At 47.0% G+C, this 12,190-nt stretch overlaps 1 protein-coding gene across 4 annotated transcripts in view; it reads left to right on the plus strand.

The window, feature by feature from the left end:
• The window catches only part of KMT2D (lysine methyltransferase 2D), a 1,162,185-nt gene that overhangs the window by 504,350 nt on the left and 645,645 nt on the right, over positions 1 to 12,190 (plus strand). The gene's annotated exons all lie outside the window — the stretch shown is intronic.

Raw genomic sequence — 12,190 nt, forward strand, 5'->3', positions numbered from 1 at the left:
TAAGGTGTCCTCTGCGTGCATCTATTAATAAATCCATCACTGGGGTCAGTTAGGGTTTATTATCCTGAGATGTTTGAAATCCACTTTTTAATGACCAGTGGTCCAGCACATGCTTTTAAAATGACTTTCTTGTTCACTTACTATGTCTCAGAATTGACTGAGACATAGCAGGGGCATATCTGCTCATGCACCTGTGCCCCCACATGTGCCTTGATGCTCTTTGCCTTAGGGGTGACTTACAACTGGCACATGCAGTGATAGGGGACCTGGCACACAGGGGTGTGTGACAGGTTGTGTTTTCAATTTAGCGTGCACCAACACATGCAGTCTGCAAGGGGAATACTGTGTTGGTTTTGTGAGGTGCCTCTCAGGGACCTTCCTTAGTGCCTCAGGCCTTTTCTACCAGGGATACTATTTACTAGCTAGGGACTTACAGTGGTAGCTAAAGAGTTTGCCAGTTGGGTAAAACAACTATGCAGTTTTGAGAAAAGAGTTCTAGCAGTGGGGATCTAGTTAGCAGGGACACAGTGCACTAAGTCAAATCAGAAACCAGGCAAAAAGTGGGGGGTACACCATGTCAAAAAGGGTGCTTTCCTACAACTACAAGGTGGACATTTACTGGTTCCACTGAGTTTATCTTTACCCTGGCTTGCCACATGGGTAAAAAGCCCATAACCGCCTTGGTGGAGATTTACAGGAGTACTTTTTTACCTATTGTATGGTGCTGCCGGGTGGGAGGGGCACCAACCTGCTCCAACTATATTGTGTATCAGGAATTAGGGATGGAGTCTGTAGAGGATGCTATTAATTTAGCTCCCCTTGTGCTATGGTGCTCTATATGGTCGAACCCACATGGTGGTTTTAACAGAGAAATAGTTCAGGATTTCCTGAAATGTGATAATGCTGCAGCCATTCGTTGGGCTCCAATATGTTAAGTTGGGAGTGTATGACCTGGGAGAGCCACAACGTTTTTATCACCCTGATGTGATGGCTAAGCAAGATTTGCTTTGTGTAAAGTACTTATTTAAACAAAAAGGACAATCCACCAGAGAGAAAATGTAATTCTCTAAAATCACATTTATGGAATTTGTCCCCTTGCATGTTTTACCAGGGACAGCCATATATTTGACCTGGATTGATTCCTCCTGGGAGAGAAAGCTGCTTCGCTTTCAATTTCGCTTGAGCTTCATAAAATGGCATACGTGTTTTCCATTGTGGCAGTGTGAGGCGGCTAGCATTGCTACATGCCCCTGCGATGAACTGGCACCCCAAAGCCTGCTACATTTTGTATTTTTGTGTAAACTATCAGGAATTTATCAGGCTGTATCTACTTCCTTTAGTCAAGCGCAGAGGTATCAGGACCTTTTTGGCCACCCTGGCATACCTTCAAACCTTGGCATCACAGTCAGGTTTTGTAAGTATTGGCTCCTTCCTGAAATGTGCCGTAAAAAGTAGGAATTCATTGATGTTAATATTGTTTTTTTTCCCCCCATCTGATTTGTTGTTGCAGTCTTACATATCATGGCGTTGATTTTTAATGGGTCCTGTTCCAGTAACCTCTAGTTGGTACAGGAGCTGTAATGGTTTAAGATATATGAAGTACAACATTTTTTTAAATAAATTATGACGTACTTCTACTGTGTTGTATTTTTTTACTTTCTCTGTATTATCTTGTATGTATTGCACTTGTATGGCCATATTCTTGGCCGAAATAACGGTTTGAACTGAACTAAACGTGCCTGAAATCATTTTCAGACCCCACACTTGCTGCAAGCCACCAAATATTTGAGGGCATCACCCTTAGAAGGCTGTACATGGAGATATCATTTGTATTTCGTTCCCAGGGGAGCATCTGTTTTGCAAGGTATTGGATGAGGCCCTTGAACAGATGAGGAAGGCAAGTGACACTGCTGAAAGCCATGGGAGCCCTACAAGTGAAAGAATCTTTTAAGAGTAACATTTGGATAAAAAGCCCATGGTTGCACTGATTCTCAGCAGCATTCCTTTTAGTGTGGCCTACCTTTGGGGAGTCAACAAGTAACATCAGTGGTAGAACATATTCATAACATAACCTTTCATGGCTGAGAAAAAAAAAGCCCAGTCTTCCAGATGTACAGGTATAAATAGTAAATAACTTGATTATAGTCACCTTCATTCAATGCCTTCCAACTGGGGACAGATGTCAGATAAATTCTATATTAGGAAATGATTGGGGCTAAAAACAAACAATATACATATATTGGACAAGAAAGCATCACCTACACTTTTGTGACATGCTTCATTATAGGTGTTCTAGTCCAACCCTGATAGGGTAATACCGTCAGGGTGGCTTCAACCTCTGTGTGAGCGAGTTCAAGATCAATGTTATTGAATAAATAAGGAATCTAGAACACCGTTAAAACAACCACTGTGTATAACCAAAGGATTTATTTATTTACTTACTTTAGGGTACACAGGTCAGGATTAAAATTGAAAACAAGATGAGAAAATGAGATTGCCTTAATCATACTACAGGGAGCCAGCATGTTTCAGCCCATGTTATGGGTCCTAAAAGGTCTCATGCTATCAGGGTGCACAGGATCCCTAATTCTTACAATACTTGTGTGTACGTCAAGCTATAAAATAAGTCTTACATTGCAAGTCAGTTATTTTTGTCTTATCACCCTATCCACGTGTTCATTCGACCACCTGGCCCTCTCCAGGTTGTGATGTGGGTGAAAGGGTATGGTGGGGGGAGGGAGGTGGAATCACAACTGTTTTCCAACCCAGACACCGGAAGCCTTGTGGTCATATCCTGTGGATAGGTGATGAGACAAAAATAATTGACTTGCAAGCTAAGACCTATCTGAACCCCTTATTAATCCAGAAACATTTATCTTGAACTGCCTCATACTGGACAGTTTCCATCCCAGCCTTTCCAACAACGTGTGCAGCCTTTTTGTGCCTGAGGGCATGTTGTCAGTCCACATAGATAGTTTCATCTTATCAGGGTGGTACGAGATAACTTATGATGAAGCATGCCACAATAAAGTGGGTTAGATTTCTTGTCCAATAAATAAAATATTTGTCTTTGGCCCGTACAGTTTCCGAATATAGACTGTTTATCTGACACATTATTGCGTTCTTAGTCTAGGTAATTGTCTGAGAGCTCACAGGCAGTGCCAATGCCCCAACACAATTATTACTGTAGGGTATAGACTTTCTTTGGTTTGGATTCAGATGCCGTTCAGGGCATTCAAAACATTCTTCATTACGACAATGACAAATATGGGACAAATGTATGCAAAATAGTAGTGCCCTGGTAGTTTGATACATACTAAGTCCCCATTATGGACCTTTCTGAGGAGTTTCTCTTCTGATATGATATTCCACAATAGTCTTGGACCATTAGTGGACCATAGTAGAAACTAAGGCAGATCTAGCAGATCTAACAGATCTTGCAGCCTGGGCCTTTGTCTTAAAATGCCTTGCTGCCCTTAAATGAGGCTGTGACAGAGGCATTCACTGTCTAAGCTGTGCTCTGCTCCACTGATAAGTTGATTCAGCTTGTGACTCCTAAGAGTTTGATGATTCAGCCTTTCAACAGACAGGGCTCCCCTAGTGGATTTCCCACTGCACCTTGAAAGATACTCAAATTGCATTGACTTATTTTTAATGTTTTTCTCGTCTGCCAGTTTGGCATTGAGAGCCCTGAACAAAGTCTGTTTGCTAAGTTGCTTTACAGATACCATCTGACATATGCATATGTGGCCAGCCTACCTGGAGATATTAAGAATCTGTTCACACAAACAATCCATAGTGGTCAGGATTTTGACTAAATATATATTGAGAGCTTGTCTGGACAGTACTCACTGTTTGGGTCACTGAAGTGATGATCCAACGTCCTGCATGGATGCACATGATAGATTTGACAACTTAACTCTTTTTGGAAGAAAATCAGATTCCATATTTTGAGTACTTCAAAGGCAGCCATGATGTGGCCATCTCGCAGAGTTAGTTGTCTCTAGACACCAATCTTACCAACTGTGCCAAAAGTTTCAAGGATACTCTTCGGGTCTTGCCAAAGGCAGCCATCCCAGCCTTTCCAACAACGTGTGCAGCCTTTTGTTGCCTGAGGACATGTTGTCAGCAGAGGCCATGGCCACCAGCAAGGACAGAAATGCACCTCCTCTTTGTTGCCTGCTGCCTATCCAGCAATGTTGCGCAGTTGTTTTGCCTCCGATGGTCATGTGCAGCAGCTGGTAGGATGCGGGATATGGTTTTGTCCTCCCACCTGGCAAGCAGATGCATTCTACCAGTGAGTCCTGCAGATTTTTCAGCACGGGTGTTCCCTCCCTCTTATATCCTCCCTGTTGATCATGTGGCCTTCAAGAGAGTTTGAGAGAGACCGAATATTTGACTTTAGGTTCTAGAACACCCTACATCTTAGTAGAAGTTATAATTATTCATTCTGGGCCAGGTCTTTTCTTCGCTGGAACTGGGGAATTGAAAGATTCCCATTGTTCTTGCAGGATATCTACTTTAATGTGTCTTATTCATTCAGTTCTTGATGGGGCTGTGACATTTCCCGTTTACTGTCCTGTTCTTTGTCCTCAACTTGGCTCCTAGGTTTTTACAAAGGTGCTGGCTTAGACCCGTTTCTGCAGGTTTGGGGTATGTGCATTCCCATATTTCGAGGACTGACAGTTGAAAGCAAGTTTGTTATTTGCAGACCAGCGACAGACAACACTCTCCTTGTTTGCCTTCATGGTGTTCTCCATCAAGTAGAATTGCATCTAAAACAAAGGCTTCTCTTCATAGGACGCATTTACAAGGTGGCTTGAGAGTCCAGGGCATTCAGGTTATGATCCCCCAAGTTTCAGCTTACTCCTGTGGTCTGGCATGGACTGTTCTGAGGCTTCTTATTCTCCCGTCCTTGTGCATATTATTGGTTTTGTGTGCTCACTGGAACATGCGGACCCTGCAGTGGTAACTCCCCTTCCAGTAACTCAGCATTGAGGTTGCCTTTTGGGTAACATCTGTATCGTGGGCAAGACCCTGTTGCACCTTCAGTGGTAGCTGACAGAGTTAAAGCTGATTTGTGACGAGCCTTTCTCCATACCCCAAAGCTCACGGGAGGGACGCATGCATCATCTCTCTGGTGGTGTTGAGCTATGATGGTCACCATACACTGTAGAAATCTCATGCTTTTACACTCTGGTGGAGCAGAGACACAATAGCTATCTTCTGGAGCTGCATGCTATTTGGTTGGCCCCAAAGGCAATTCTTCCAGTCTTAAGGGCAAGGCCTTTCCAGGCCCTTATAGACAACATAACTGCATCTGATATCTGCAGCAAGCAAAACCATGTGAGGCCTTGGCCTGTGTGCTAGGAAGCCCTGAGACTCTGGCAGATACTTGGGATCTGCTAGTCATTTGGGGATCCCTCTGAAAGCAAGAGCGGACTAGTACAGCAGATGCATCTTGCCAACCACCAATGGAATCAGCACTTACAGGTGGTTCAAGGCTTCTTCTCCTAGTGTGGTGTTTCTTAGTTACATCTTTAAGCCACTGCTGAGAGCATGGAGTATTGCGACTAGTACACCCTGGAATTTCTGCCTCAAGACTTCCTGGGAAGATACATTCTACCTAGTGTGGCTTCAAAAGATCTTCTTTGTCTTTCTACCACTGCCACTACTGCCTTGAGTTCTTTTCGGAGGTGTGAGGGGCAAAGCTAAACTCATCCTTCTAGCCCTGGCTTGGCCCAGAAGAGTCTGTTACTCTGACCGTCTGAGCATTTACCCGCAGTAGGAAGCTGGCTCTGTATATACTATATCAAAATGAGATATAGTGTGCACAGAGTCCAGGTGCTCCCCAGCGGCTTAACATAGGCTAAAGTAGATGACAATAATGCTCTATTTTGTGGTAGTGTGAGCGAGCCGCTAGGCTTATCAGAGGGTAGTGCAAGGCTTTGTTCTACACAGTCAAAAAATAAGGCACACACTCAATGACTGTCTTCAGGCCAATGTATTTGTATTGGACAAATATACTTTGCTACTTTATTTCTAGAACCAAAAGGATCTTGTTGCAGGTAAGTACATTTGCAAGTATCAGCATATATATCAAAGACACTTTGTTTAGATTTTGCAAATAAAACGGTTTACAGGTAAGTAACACTTTTCACTTTTAAAAGTTGCCTCTGTGCAATTTTCAGAACAGTCCTAGGGGTGGAAAAGTTAGTGCAGTTTTAAGGTGCGTACTCTGTCTCCGGGGGTTAGGATGTCCATTGGTTGGGATTCAGGATGACCCCAAGCTTAAAGCAACACAGGGCTGACCGGTTGCAGAGGTCAAAGTTGAAGTTTGACTTGGAGTGAGATACTGTGGAGACTGGGGACACTTGGAAACAGATCTGCTGGCATGTAAGTATCCGCAAGCACTTTTCCATAACACCCCCTCCCCCCCCCCCCCACACACTTTTATGTATGCTGTAGGAAGTTTGCTCTGTATATACTATTTCAAAGTGAGAAATGGTGTGCACAGAGTCCAAGGGTTCCCCTTAGAGGTAAGATAGTGGCAAAAAGAGATAATTCTAATGCTCTATTTTGCGGGCACAGAAAGTACACCCTCAGCGGCACAGGGGCGGCCGAGTGCAGAGTGAAAACAGGCGTCTGGTTTTCAATAGGAATCAATGGGGAGACTCTGGGGTCTCTTCAACGATGCAGGCAGGCACAGGGGGGCTCCTTGGGGTAGCCACCACCTGGGCTAGGCAGAGGGTCGCCTGGGGGTTGCTCTGCACTGGAGTTCGGTTCCTTCAGGTCCTGGGGGCTGAGAGTACAGTGTGGTTTCCAGGCGTCTGGTTCCTTGAAGCAGGCAGTCGCGGTCAGGGGGAGCCTCTGGATTTCCTCTGCATGCGTCGCTGTGGAGGCTCAGGGGGGTCAACTTTGGCTACTCACGGGCTCGCAGTCGCCGGGGAGTCCTCCCTGTAGTGTTGTTTCTCCGCAGGTCGAGCCGGGGGCGTCGGGTGCAGAGTGGAAAGTCTCACGCTTCCGGCGTGAAACGTGTGGTCTTTAAAAGTTGCTTCTTTGTTTCCAAAAGTTGCAGTTCCTTGAACAGGGCCGCTGTTCTCGGGAGCTTCTTGGTCCTTCAGAAGCAGGGTAGCCCTCTGAGGCTTCAGAGGTCATTGGACCCTGTTGGATGCGTCGCTGTTGCAGTTTTCTTCGAAATAGGGAGACAGGCCGGTGGGGCTGGGGCCAAATCAGTTGTCGTCTCCGTCTTCACTGCAGGGCTTCAGGTCAGCAGTCCTTCTTCTTTAGGTTGCAGGAATCTATCTCCCTCGGTTCTTGGGGGGCCCTAAATACTCAATTTAGGGGTGAGTTTAGGTCTGGGAGGGCAGTAGCCAATGGCTACTGGCCCTAAGGGTGGCGTCACCCTCTTTGTGCCTCCTCCCTGTGGGGAGGGGGGCACATCCCTAATCCTATTGGGGGAATCCTCCATCTGCAAGATAGGATTTCTAAAAGTAAGAGTCACCTCAGCTCAGGACACCTTAGGGGCTGTCCTGACTGGGGAGTGACTCCTCCTTGTTTTCCTCATTATCTCCTCCCGCCTTGCCGCCAAAAGTGGGGGCAGTGGCCGGAGGGGCGGGCATCTCCACTAGCTGGGATGCCCTGTGGCGCTGTAACAAAGGGGGTGAGCCTTTGAGGCTCACCGCCAGGTGTTACAGTTCTTGCACGGGGAGGTGAGAGGCACCTCCACCCAGTACAGGCTTTGTTCCTGGCCACAGTGACAAAGGCCCTCTCTCCATGCGGCCAGCAACATGTCTGGTGTGTGGCAGGCTGGCAAAAACTAGTCAGCCCACACTGGAAGTCAGGTATGTTTTCAGGGGGCATCTCTAAGATGCCCTCTGGGTGTATTTCACAATAAAATGTACACTGGCATCAGTGTGCATTTATTGTGCTGAGAAGTTTGATACCAAACTTCCCAGTTTTCAGTGTAGCCATTATGGTGCTGTGGAGGTCTTGTATCACAGACTCCCAGACCATATACTCTTATGGCTACTGTAAAGAAATGGCTCCCTGTTGCAGTTACCCCCCACTTTTTGCCTGATACTGATGCTGACTTGACTGAGAAGTGTGCTGGGACCCTGCTAACCAGGCCCCAGCACCAGTGTTCCTTCACCTAAAATGTACCATTGTATCCACAATTGGCACACCCTGGCATTCAGATAAGTCCCTTGTAACTGGTACTTCTAGTACCAAGGGCCCTGATGCCAAGGAAGGTCTCTAAGGGCTGCAGCATGTCTTATGCCACCCTGGAGACCTCTCACTCAGCACAGACACACTGCTTACCAGCTTGTGTGTGCTAGTGAGGACAAAACGAGTAAGTCGACATGGCACTCCCCTCAGGGTGCCATGCCAGCCTCTCACTGCCTATGCAGTATAGGTAAGACACCCCTCTAGCAGGCCTTACAGCCCTAAGGCAGGGTGCACTATACCATAGGTGAGGGTACCAGTGCATGAGCATGGTACCCCTACAGTGTCTAAACAAAACCTTAGACATTGTAAGTGCAGGGTAGCCATAAGAGTATATGGTCTGGGAGTCTGTCAAACACGAACTCCACAGCACCATAATGGCTACACTGAAAACTGGGAAGTTTGGTATCAAACTTCTCAGCACAATAAATGCACACTGATGCCAGTGTACATTTTATTGTAAAATACACCACAGAGGGCACCTTAGAGGTGCCCCCTGAAACTTAATCGACTATCTGTGTAGGCTGACTAGTTTTAGCAGCCTGCCACAAACCGAGACATGTTGCTGGCCCCATGGGGAGAGTGCCTTTGTCACTCTGAGGCCAGTAACAAAGCCTGCACTGGGTGGAGATGCTAACACCTCTCCCAGGCAGGAATTGTCACACCTGGCGGTGAGCCTCAAAGGCTCACCTCCTTTGTGCCAACCCAGCAGGACACTCCAGCTAGTGGAGTTGCCCGCCCCCTCCGGCCAGGCCCCACTTTTGGCGGCAAGGCCGGAGAAAATAATGAGAATAACAAGGAGGAGTCACTGGCCAGTCAGGACAGCCCCTAAGGTGTCCTGAGCTGAGGTGACTCTAACTTTTAGAAATCCTCCATCTTGCAGATGGAGGATTCCCCCAATAGGGTTAGGATTGTGACCCCCTCCCCTTGGGAGGAGGCACAAAGAGGGTGTACCCACCCTCAGGGCTAGTAGCCATTGGCTACTAACCCCCCAGACCTAAACACGCCCTTAAATTTAGTATTTAAGGGCTACCCTGAACCCTAGAAAATTAGATTCCTGCAACAAGAAGAAGGACTGCCCAGCTGAAAACCCCTGCAGCGGAAGACCAGAAGACGACAACTGCCTTGGCTCCAGAAACTCACCGGCCTGTCTCCTGCCTTCCAAAGATCCTGCTCCAGCGACGCCTTCCGAAGGGACCAGCGACCTCGACATCCTCTGAGGACTGCCCCTGCTTCGAAAAGACAAGAAACTCCCGAGGACAGCGGACCTGCTCCAAGAAAAGCTGCAACTTTGTTTCCAGCAACTTTAAAGATCCCTGCAAGCTCCCCGCAAGAAGCGTGAGACTTGCAACACTGCACCCGGCGACCCCGACTCGACTGGTGGCGATCCAACACCTCAGGAGGGACCCCAGGACTACTCTGATACTGTGAGTACCAAAACCTGTCCCCCCTGAGCCCCCACAGCGCCGCCTGCAGAGGGAATCCCGAGGCTTCCCCTGACCGCGACTCTTTCGAACCTAAAGTCCCGACACCTGGGAGAGACCCTGCACCCGCAGCCCCCAGGACCTGAAGGACCGGACTTTCACTGGAGAAGTGACCCCCAGGAGTCCCTCTCCCTTGCCCAAGTGGAGGTTTCCCCGAGGAACCCCCCCCTTGCCTGCCTGCAGCGCTGAAGAGATCCCGAGATCTCTCATAGACTAACATTGCAAACCCGACGCTTGTTTCTACACTGCACCCGGCCGCCCCCGCGCCGCTGAGGGTGAAATTTCTGTGTGGACTTGTGTCCCCCCCGGTGCCCTACAAAACCCCCCTGGTCTGCCCTCCGAAGACGCGGGTACTTACCTGCAAGCAGACCGGAACCGGGGCACCCCCTCCTCTCCATTCTAGCCTATGTGTTTTGAGCACCACTTTGGACTCTGCACCTGACCGGCCCTGAGCTGCTGGTGTGGTGACTTTGGGGTTGCTCTGAACCCCCAACGGTGGGCTACCTTGGACCAAGAACTGAGCCCTGTAAGTGTCTTACTTACCTGGTTAATCTAACAAATACTTACCTCCCCTAGGAACTGTGAAAATTGCACTAAGTGTCCACTTTTAAAACAGCTATTTGTCAATAACTTGAAAAGTATACATGCAATTTTGATGATTTGAAGTTCCTAAAGTACTTACCTGCAATACCTTTCGAATGAGATATTACATGTAGAATTTGAACCTGTGGTTCTTAAAATAAACTAAGAAAAGATATTTTTCTATATAAAAACCTATTGGCTGGATTTGTCTCTGAGTGTGTGTACCTCATTTATTGTCTTGTGTATGTACAACAAATGCTTAACACTACTCCTTGGATAAGCCTACTGCTCGACCACACTACCACAAAACAGAGCATTAGTATTATCTATTTTTACCACTATTTTACCTCTAAGGGGAACCCTTGGACTCTGTGCATGCTATTCCTTACTTTGAAATAGCACATACAGAGCCAACGTCCTACAGCTACCCTGCACTTACAATGTCTAAGGTTTTGCTTAGACACTGTAGGGACATAGTGCTCATGCACCTATGCCCTCACCTGTGGTATAGTGCACCCTGCCTTAGGACTGTAAGGTCGCTAGAGTGGTGACTTATCTATGCCATAGGCAGTGTGAGGTTGGCATGGCACTCTGAGGGGAGTGCCATGTTGACTTGTCATTTTCTCCCCACCAGCACACACAAGCTGGCAAGCAGTGTGCATGTGCTGAGTGAGGGTCCCCAGGGTGGCATACGACATGCTGCAGCACTTAGAGACCTTCCCTGGCATCAGGGCCCTTGGTACCAGGGGTACCAGTTACAAGGGACTTACCTGGGTGCCAGGGTTGTGCCAATTGTGGAGACAAAGGTACAGTTTAGGGAAAGAACACTGGTCCTGGGGCCTGGTTAGCAGGTCCCAGCACACTTTCAAATCATAACTTGGCATCAGCAAAGGCAAAAAGTCAGGGGGTATCCATGCCAAGGAGGCATTTCCTTACGTATACCTCCTAAGGAAAAGGACCTCCTGTGTCAGCGACAGTGCATAGTTCTGTACCTAAAACTCAGTCTACACCTCTGTGCATAGAGATTTAGCAGAACCCGCTGAAAAGGTTTGACTTGCTTGTAGAAGTAGTGTATTGGTGCAAGTCCGCCAAGTTGATTTATTGTGGTCAGTCAGTGACCTTAGTGGTCTGGTGTGAGGACCGCGAGGTGAATACTTTTCAGATCAAGCTATTTGATATGTTTTACTGCTGGCCCTGCAAGGTTTTGCTATGGATGTTTTATGGTTATTTTCTAGCCTCTTCAACCTTCATACATTTGCTTGACCAACCTTCATTTAAGCCACCAGTTGTGATTGTGGTGCTCACATGTTTTCTTCTGCTCACCTTATCATGGCACGATGGGACCTAAACTTGTTCCTTGCTTTATCAATGGATTCACCTTTTAATTCCACCAAAAGCTGTTCCTGAAGTTGCAGACCATTGATACTGGTTTGCTTATTGCGATTACTTATGCACAATGTGTCTTTGAGCTGCAGGTGCAGCCAGTATAGCTGCCATGTACCACCACGTTTTTCTGACAAATTGGTGCTTCACTTTCTGGAATGTTTTCTATTGTAAGTGATATTGCTGTCACACATCCTACTTTTTCTCTTTCCACCTCATCCCACTGAGGAGGTGAGACTCCATTGGTTTGATCCAGAGAGGTCTGTTAGTGCTTAGATTGAATTTATGAGTACTGGATGGTTTGTTTGATTTGCTGGTGCTTAGAAAAGAAGGGCAGCTCAGAAAGAGTCATTGTTCAGATTGATCATCTTGGACATAAAAATGTTCTGTAAGGTGGGAAAGGAGACTCTTGAAGGCTTCAGCGTAATACCACTATCCACTATAATGTTTCCAAAGTCTGTTCCGGTGCTGTACATCTGTCACGCGGCCCATGGAATCCATTCAGAAAATTAGCA

Source organism: Pleurodeles waltl, chromosome 4_2 (genome assembly GCF_031143425.1).
Source record: "Pleurodeles waltl isolate 20211129_DDA chromosome 4_2, aPleWal1.hap1.20221129, whole genome shotgun sequence".
Classification (NCBI taxonomy): Eukaryota; Metazoa; Chordata; class Amphibia; order Caudata; family Salamandridae; genus Pleurodeles; species Pleurodeles waltl.